The following is a 9,177-nucleotide window of genomic DNA, read 5'->3' on the forward strand; positions in this document are numbered from 1 at the left end:
TGTATTTTATTTTTACCATTTTCTCCTTTCCTTACTTTCATTGAATTTTCTTCTAATGGTTTGAAAGTTATACATTTTATTTATGCTCTTCTTTGGGTTACCCCTTACTTATTAAGACCCACATTTATGTATGTTTCCTATAATTCAGAAGCTAATCATATCTGTATTTTTTGCCTTGAGCAAGATAATTACCTCCATAAACTTTTTACTCCTTTTGGCAACCCACACTATCATTTTGATATCATCTAGAATTTTAATTCTTTATACTTTTGATATTATTTATTATTCTTCAGTAAGAATACACTTTTGATTTTCTTATTCTTTTAAAAATTTTGATAATTATTTGTTTAGACAACTCTACTGAGTTATTTTCTCATGCTTACTTCTAAAATCCCAGAGTTTTCTTGGATTTACTTTTTTTGCTAGAATATTCCTTCCTGGAATATTTTCAAAGGGTCTCTGTGTGGTTAACCTTCTAAGTCCTTGTATTCCTGAGAATATCATCATTTCATTCTTAGATGATAATTTAGCTGGATTTGAAATTCTGGATTTGAAGTTCCTTTTGCACTTTGAAAATATTGCTTCATTGTCTTTTTATATCTAGGGTTAATGATGAGGAATATTTTTGTCAATCTGATTCTTCTTACTTTGAGTCTGATTGACTCTTACTCTCTGGAAGCAGTTCACGTGTTCTCTTAGCCTCTGATGCCCTCAAATTTCACTATATTGAATGCATCCAGGTATGGGGTTTTTTCCTTAATTAACCCTTCTGGCACCAAATGAGTATTTTCTATCTGAGGTGTTACATCTTTATTGCAATTTTGGGAAATTTTCAGTAGTAATTTCTTCCAGTACTTCCCCCTCCATTTTTTTTTCTCCTTTAGGGTCTCCTACTGTGATGTCAGCGGCTCTCTTTGTCATCCCACCTCTTAGTCCCGGCCAAAGTCTCCTCAGAATGCCCTGCACAGTGCTCTGGCTGTGTAATTTCTCCTCGGCTGGGTTTCAAACCCTGTATTGAGTTCTTTCTTTTAATTGAAACAATTTTCAACCCCTGTAGCTGTGGTTCTTTCATTTTAAAAATTATAACTGCTTGTCCTGCTTCATAATTTCAGTATTCTCCCTTCTCTTTGAGGATATGTACTCTGCGTCGTTTAGATTCCTTGTCTGAATCCATTAATCTGCTTCTTCTGGAGAAGGTCATTCAATGAGCTCCTTTATTAACGGCTCATTATTTCCCCTGCAAGCCCTTTCCTGTGAAGACATGTCAGGGGCGCTCCGGGATGTTCTGTCCTCCACCGTGGGCTCCCGCAGGGGTGGCCGGCTGAGGTTGCTGTGACCCTCGGTAATGGGCAGGAGCAGGTCGTCCCGGGGCGCCGTGGGGTCAGGGGCAGGGAGAGGCTGAGCACCCCTGGTCCCCTGTCCTGCTCTGGCTGAGGATCGTCCGCCACAGCGCCCCAGGAGTCGCAGGGCCTCAGTGGTGGGTTCAGGGTCCACCAGCCCCTGCTCCTGTTGGCTCGGCATGCGGCATGGGCCGCGTTTCCTGGGGCTGCTTCCACCTGCCCACCCGACTGACCGACAGCGTCTGGGGGACACACTGCGACGTGTCCCCGTGGCGGCCCCATGAGCCTCGTCTGTGAGCGGGGGTTTCTGTTTCCTCATCTGGGCAGGGAAAGGACCTTCCCACGGGCCTAACTGGTGCAGGTGCAGCGAGAGGCTGGGCAGGGACAGCAGCCTGCTGCAGGTGGGTCCTGCTTGTCACTGCTGCTGTGCTTACTGCCCAGTGCAGACCCGAGGCCTGTCCCCGTGGGAAGGACGGGAAGTGCCTGTCTCCAGACTTCACTCAGTCCACGGTGGCGTTTTCCGCACTCCATCTGGCTGCTGCCCCCTGCCCGCAGGTGCTGCCTTCCTAACCCGGTGAACGCTAGAGGGGAGCTGCAGAAAGTTCCCGTCGGCTGAGACAGTTTCTCCAGGGCTGGCAGAGCTGGCTGCACCGGGATCCTGGCTGGGGTCCTCGCCTCAGGCAGTCTTCAGCCGGTGGGGTGCAGCAGGGGCTGGCACATCAGCGTCAGCCTCAGCGATGCGGAAACAGGACAGGGTGACAAATGCCGGTAAGCCCATGGCTGGTGCACACAGCCGGAGGCCACGCATGTCACGGGGAGTGTGGTGGCACCTGCCCCCAGCATAGTTTCAAGCCCCTACTAAGGACAACAAGCAACAAATCTATGAGATAGCTCGAGCCAGGCAAAGCGCTAAGGGCTCTGCCTGGATTATCCCTTTCACCACTGGAAAGCCATGTCATGGGCCCAGTGTTGCTTCCAGCAGGCAGGGACAGAACCTGAGAATTAGAGAGGACTGGCCTGGGTTCACACGGAAAGCGAGGCGCCGAGTGGCCCCGACTCCCGGGCCTTGGGCCTGGCAGCTGCTGCAGAGCTCCTCTGGACACTGATCCGTTTGGAGGGCGGCTGCCCCGGACAGATGGACCACAGCTCACCACCTGAAGAACGGCTCGTGCGATGTTTTTGAATTGCCGATTTAGTGGCCCTCTATCCGTGTGAGCGTCCAGTGCTGGAGGATTTAGGTGAAACAAAGCAAAGGCAGGGGACATGCAGGGAGAGTCCTGGGCGGTTTCCTTCCTTCCACCGCATCCCCGGCGTCGTCCTCCTGCCTCTTGGTGATGAGCCAGAGCATGTCACGGGTGGACGTGGGGCTGCACCTGCAGGTACAGCGGCAGGACCTGAGAAACAACCACTCATGAGCCTCGGAAGGTTGAGCTGCTGGTTTCGCTGAACTGGTGACTGAGGGTGGAACTTTCACTTCGACTTTCTATTGCATTTTTCGTATTTTCCTCATTCCGGTTTGAGGATCTGGGGCTAGTCTTTTGGATCTGTTTTACCCATTCATGCTCTTTCTTTCTTTTTTAAAAACGTCTTATTTTGAAATACTTTCAAGCTTATAGGACAGTTGCAAAAATAATTCAGAACTCATAAGAGAATGTACGTCCCCTCCCCCCGGCCTGGACACCAAGATCCACCAGTTCAACATTTCTCAGCTGCGCTGTTTCTTTTTGAAGCGGAGGGAGTGGAAAGCTTCGAGCCAGGCATCCTGCCTGTGCCTGTGTAGCCAGGTGTGTTCATCTCGTCCTCATCTGCACTGGTGTAGACCTGAGGAAGCAAGTGGGACCACTCTCTCCATTTTCTCTATGACCCAGGAAGCTGCATTTAGGCAAAACTAGATAGAAAACTTGCTGGGAGTGGGGTGGGGTGGGGGTGAGGGGATATCGGGAAGTTTCACTCTCCAAGGGGAGCCTGACCCCACTAGGAAAGCTCCATGACTAGTAAGACCTGGAGCTCAGGAAATGCTGCTGCAGTTTGGGGTGATGTTGGAGTGGATTCTTCTACTCAATTCATCCTGAGAACATAACTGCACAGCCTTCTTGTTTAAGAAGTTGTGCCTTTCAAGTAATGTAGGGAACAACAGGCCTTGATGATGTGACTTCATCCCAGTTCCCTTTTCAATCTGTCTTGGCCTTTTTTCATGAACTGGGCTCCAGCCTTTCCAGTCTCCAGGATGACACAGACATTGCAGGCCGCGTCCCCCTGGGGTGGGGAAGTTGGGGGCTCACCAGGACACCATGGTGGCCACTGGGGTTTTCCTCTGAGCCATGGTTCCGAGCTGTGTGAGCCCCTGCTGCAGGCCCAGGCTGGTGAGCACACACCGGAGCGGCTGTCCCTGGAATGGAAGCAGGTGTCAGTGGGTGCCTTAGGGCTTGGCCTTTTGCTCCTATTGTCTGGTGTCCGTGGTGGACCGTCTCACAGGCCTGGGGACCGGTGTGTCTGCTAGGCAGGAGAACTGGATGAGTGAAGCCTGGACACGGAGGGCTGACTGCAGGCCCTGCCATGTGCCCTCGGCCTCCCAAGGCTGTGATGTGCAGGGTCACGATTCCCATTTGGCAGAGCTGGAAATTGAGGCCCGAGAGGCTGAGGGCTTGTGCCATGAGGCACGCCCACCACAGCCCCACAGGGGCACCGTGAAGCTTGGTCACCTGTCACTCGGTGGTTCTGGTGGAGGTGCCCATGGACAGCCGGGAAGGCACGGGGTGTTTTGCTCATGGTCACTCACTTTCAGCTGTTTCCTGCTGTGTGCAGGACAGGCCACAGATGGGGACTCCTTTGGACAAAGCATCAGCATCCTTGTGGAGAAACATGCATGGGCAACCTCAGAAAGTTAAATGATGATTTTGTACATGTGCTTTATTTAGGCGAAGAAAAAGAGGGCATCTCCTGCTGAAAGAAGTTTGGCAGTTTGGATCAGACATCCTTTGGGTGCCATCCAGCTCCAAGGGCCTGCTGCAGTCTGCAGCCCCCACATACCACCGAGGGGCTCTGACCATCTCCCTCTGTCTGAAACCGGGGAGTGGAACCACGCAGGCCGCCTGTCGCCCAGGGCTCAGGTGGGTTGGCCTCACCTGGTGAGAGCCGTGGGGCCTCCCGCACAGGCCCGGGAAGCAGCCGCACGGCCGGGACCTCCGCCGGCAGCCAGGTGGGCACCAGCTTTCTCCCTCCCAGCTCTCGGTTATGCTCGGCCCCAGGAGGCACCATGCACCCCGCAGTGACCCCACAGGGGCCTCCCTGCCCTGGAGGAAACCGAGGATGGTGGGACGCTGTGGTGGCCGAGACCCCCGGCTTCTCCGCCACCTGCTCTGAGGACTGCCGAGTGCTGGCCCACTGGGCCCGGGGCCCCACGCCACTGGGGAGCCGTCCATTTTGGGGCCTTCCCTGGGGTGGCGGGGTGCCCTGAGCTTCCCGCAGGCCGGGCTGCCTCGTTTGCTCCTTCTCCCGCACGCAGCACCTTCCAGGTGAGGACAATGACCCTCGGGGCCGCCTGGAGGCCGGGAAGGAGCTGAGGGACAGAGGGGCCATGGAAACACAGTGGCCCACCTTGTCCTCTCGGACCCAGGGGCCAGGGAGGGGCCAGCTCAGGTGCAAAAATTATCACGGGCTTTTGGTGTTAATTTTGATGTTTTTAAACATTGCATTAAATACCTGCATCTGGATTTTTTTAACCTATTGCATTGAAGTATTGTTTATCTTGATGACAGAGCTTTTTGGTGCCCATTAATTTTGCAAACAAGGCAAGAGCCTCAGGCTCATCCCAGCTCTGCTCTGAGCTGGTGGCCTCCCTCCTTCACCATGTAGTCCCCCAGCCGTCCCCCCTCCCCCTCCTCCAGCCCTCCCCCTCCTCCCCAGATTCCTCCATCCGGCCTCTCCACTGATTGCCGGGTACCTCTCACCTCAGGGCCTTGCCCCAGCCACTCTTTCCCTGGACCTCCATCTCCCCACCTGTCTCTGGCTCTCCAATCTCTTTCACGTCGTTGCTTGTTTATTGCGCCACTCCTCTGCGCTGTACTGCTGGCTGCACACAGGCAGGCATTCACATCTGTCACATTCATTATCATGGCCAGGCACGGTGGATACTAGAAAAGTATTTCATGTAGGAGCAGACAAATGAGTCTGGGGAAAAGGTCCACCTGCTGAGAGGCTGGAGAGCCGTCACTAGGGCGCAGGCTTCTGAGAAAAGAACCAGCACGAAGCTACTCTTCACCGGGCCATGTGCACCTGCCGGCAGCCAAGTGCTCTCGTGGATGTGTCATCTGGCCTTCACAACAGTGCTGTTCCCACATCCTACCGAGGAAAACAGGGATTTAGACAGGGAGGGGCACGGCCCAGGTCAGGGCCTTGGGTTTAAACGTGGGTCTACCTGAGCTTTGACAAGGATTCTTGAGGTCATGGCGTGTTGGATAAGCGAGAGAGCAGCGGGAGATCAAAGAAGTGGTGCCTGAGCTGGCGGAGGAGAGAGGAAGTTACCGGGGCAGTTTTCCTTCCTCCTCGGCTGTCACCCACGGTCCCATCCCATCTGCCTGTCCGTGGTAGAATGTGCAGAAGGAGCCTGATGGCTTGCTGCCCGCAGGTCAGCTGACGTGAGGTGAGGTGGCTGAATGCAGGGCTCCTCCTGTTAAACACGAGCTGCCTCTGATCGAGCGTGGTCCCCTCTGTAGTAACCAGCAGCCTGTGCTGGCTGTGACAAGCTCATCAACCAAGGGGCCTCGTCCTGCTCACAGCCGGGTGTAGTGCCCTCAAGAGCCACATCCTGGAGCTCTGAGAGTGTCAGCATCGCTGAGCAGCCTGGGAAATCTCTGCACCGTCTTCCTTCTCTGTGATGTGGGGGAATGCCCCTTTCTAGGGCCATGGTGGGACTGGAGGAGACCTGGCGCCATGCCTGGAACAGATGTGAGTCCTCTCTACTCTGAGTGTCTGTTTTCTGGTGTTTTCCTTCTTCGGCGGCTGCTCTGAGGAGAGTGGGATGGGGGTGGAAGCTGGGGGTGGGTGGCCTCTGGTCGCACAGCAGGTAGGGTTATCGACGGCTTCCAGTATCACTCAGATTTAAAAGTCATTCCTGGTAACTGGAGTTCCACCACAGGATCTTATCCTGCCTGGCAGCATCCGTGGTCAGGAGCCAGTGTCTCCCTTTGCAAGATGGGAAGGACCTGCCCAGGTTGTCTCCATGTTCCCTTCCAGCCTGGCCTGAGCCCACCCTGCAGGCAGGGGCTGATCCAAGAGCAAGGGATGCCTGCAGAGCCCGGCACACGGAGAAACCCCCAGAAGCTTAAATGTCTAAATAAAGCAGGCTTTCCTGTGGGGAGAGTGGAGCTTTCCAGGAAGGTTCTCATGAGATGAATTTCTGGAAGGGCAGCTTCACCTTGTTGCATTACTGTGCTTTGCAGAGCTCACGAGGGCACTGTCTTCATTCCAGAGCCCAAGCGGCAAGCTGAGGCCCATTGGGCGGTGCAGACGGTTTCTGATGGATCCAAAATTAATCCTGAGCCATGGCTTTACCTTCCTTCTTTAACATGTTTCTACTTGGCAGGCGGGGGACCCATTAAAATGGACAACTCTTTGGGATGACTTTGAGCTACAAGAGACTCTGCAACCACAAGTTGGAGTTGGAGAAAGTTTCTCCAAAGTAGGAAAAGCCTAAACTGGACTTGAAGAAGCAGACTCCAGGTTCTCCAAGACAAGAAGACAACTCGCTACCTGTCTTCACGTTGGTGCTGATTCCAGAAAACTCCAAGCCACCTGCGGCCAGTGGTGCATCTTCAGTTCGATCTGTTAACCGATGACGAAGGAGATCTCCGTTCCGGAGAGTGTTGGGGAGGCAGGATGCAGAGGGTCAGTGGCCGCTGCGTGTGAGGCTTTGCCATGCTGGACCACACTCCTAGAACCTGAACCACTCGAACACACTCCAGTCCCTTTTAACACAAAATTTATTGCATCTTTAAGATCACAAGTTGGTCCTGACCCTCGCCTCCTCATTGCACAGCTCTTAGCTGGTTCGTCAGCCTGCCGAATGGCTCCTTTTCCGGACATAGACACCACCCCGCTGTCCCTGTATCCTTGTTTCTAACTGCTGTGACTTCCCGAATCAAAGCAGCTGAATGTGATACAAGTTTACTGTCATTTCCTTGGAGAATTAATGTGTCTTTCTGGGCTTTAGATACTGAACAGGCAACGCCTGGCCTCATCCAAACCCTGCGGGTGTATTTTTCAGAGGAGGAATTCGGATTTCCACCGGGGACCCACTGTCTGACGGGGAGGCACACGCCGACCTCGCAGTGCAGGGGAGCCCGCGGGACCCCTCGGCCTGTTCTTTCCCACGGCAGCCTCCAGCAGCGGCCAGCCCCTTCCTTTCCTGTGCTGCTCCTCCCAGAGCCTCCTCTTCTGCCCAGGGGCTGAGTCCCACGTTGGTGGGTGTGCAGCCCCCCCGGGGCCTTCATGATAATGGTGCGTCCCTCAGCATTTCCTGGAAGGTTCTTCATTCTTGCAGGAGATGCAGCAAACAGCAAGAGAACTTCAGTTTCAGTGGGAATTCAGGAAGCAGCTCGATTCCAGGGACATCAGAGAGGTTCCTGTTTGCACGTTCACGGGGCTGGGCCCGTCAGGCCGCAGGAGGCAGGAGGTGTGGAGATGGGAAGGCATCTCCGCCGATTCTCCCGGGTTTGTTCTCATTTTATAGAAGGGGTAAGCGTGGCCAGAGAGCTGACTAAAGTCTGCTCAAAGTTCCGGTACAGCTTTTGGGGAATGAAAGACTCAGGCCTTCTGAAAACAAAGGGCGTTGGTGGCTGAGGTCAGTGGACATCCCGCTCCAACTTCACATGCACATGCTGAGTCTGGTTCTCTCTCGCGTCCCGGGGCAGCCGCTGCTTCTCTGGCACTCACTGGCGAGGAGCACACAGGCCGAGAGCGGAGCCGGGAAAGCCTGTGTGCCCCACATGCTGCCAGCTGCAGAGGGGCACCTGCCCCGGGAGGGCATGAGCGCACGAGTCCTTTCTGGGGATGGAAGAGGCCTCGAGCCCGCCCTTTGCCATCTCCCCAGCAAACAATTACCAGGGCCAGCCATGCCCGGGCACACACCACCCGTCCTCAGAAGTGGTCTCCAGGCCATGTGCAGTGCGGGGCCATGTGGGACCTGTGTAGAATCCTGGATCCTGGACCCCTCTGAGCTTCTGTGGGTGCTGGGAGGTGCTGGACCACGTGCACCTCACTGCCAGGCACAGGTAGCCCATTGTGAGCCTCTGCCCCTCGAGTCCCCACCGTGTCCTCACTGGGGAGCATGGCTGACGGCGCCACGTCCCAGTCCCTGCAGGCGCGAGCCCACCACTGCTTTAGCTCAGGTGCAGGAGCTGAGCCAGCTGGGCCCCGAGCGAGGCTGGAGGTCTCACAGAGAGAACACGGCCATTTCGGAAGCTAGGCAGGGGAGACGGCGCCTCGGGATGGGGCTGCCACATGCCGAGCTATGGCCAGCACCAAAAGCCTTGGGCTCTGGGAGAAGCGGGCCCTGCGGGTCTCTCGGTGGGGGACCCTCCAAGCCAGGTGACCACGGGCCAAGAGCACCCACTGTTGAGGGGCGGCCTGGTTGGCACTGGTGGTGGCCACGCAGGGCACAGGGATGGGCAGCCAGGGCCTGTGTGTGTCACAGAGGAGGAGGCAGCACTGGCCACAGTCGCTCCACTAGTGGGTGCAGACCTGGTGCCTGTTGGCAGTGGCCTCCCCACCCCCAGCTGCAGAAGGCTCTCGGGGCAAAGCCCAGCTCGGGTGTGGCTCTTGCGGTGGCTGCATGGGG

At 55.2% G+C, this 9,177-nt stretch overlaps 1 long non-coding RNA gene across 1 annotated transcript; it reads left to right on the plus strand.

Moving 5' to 3' along the window:
- The first annotated feature begins 235 nt into the window (after positions 1–235).
- Positions 236–5,062, plus strand: LOC119516380. The gene is made up of 2 exons (XR_005213289.1): positions 236–3,124; positions 4,259–5,062. It is a non-coding gene; the product is annotated as an uncharacterized LOC119516380 (long non-coding RNA).
- Positions 5,063–9,177: the final 4,115 nt, after the last annotated feature.

This window comes from Choloepus didactylus, chromosome 20, assembly GCF_015220235.1.
Source record: "Choloepus didactylus isolate mChoDid1 chromosome 20, mChoDid1.pri, whole genome shotgun sequence".
Classification (NCBI taxonomy): Eukaryota; Metazoa; Chordata; class Mammalia; order Pilosa; family Megalonychidae; genus Choloepus; species Choloepus didactylus.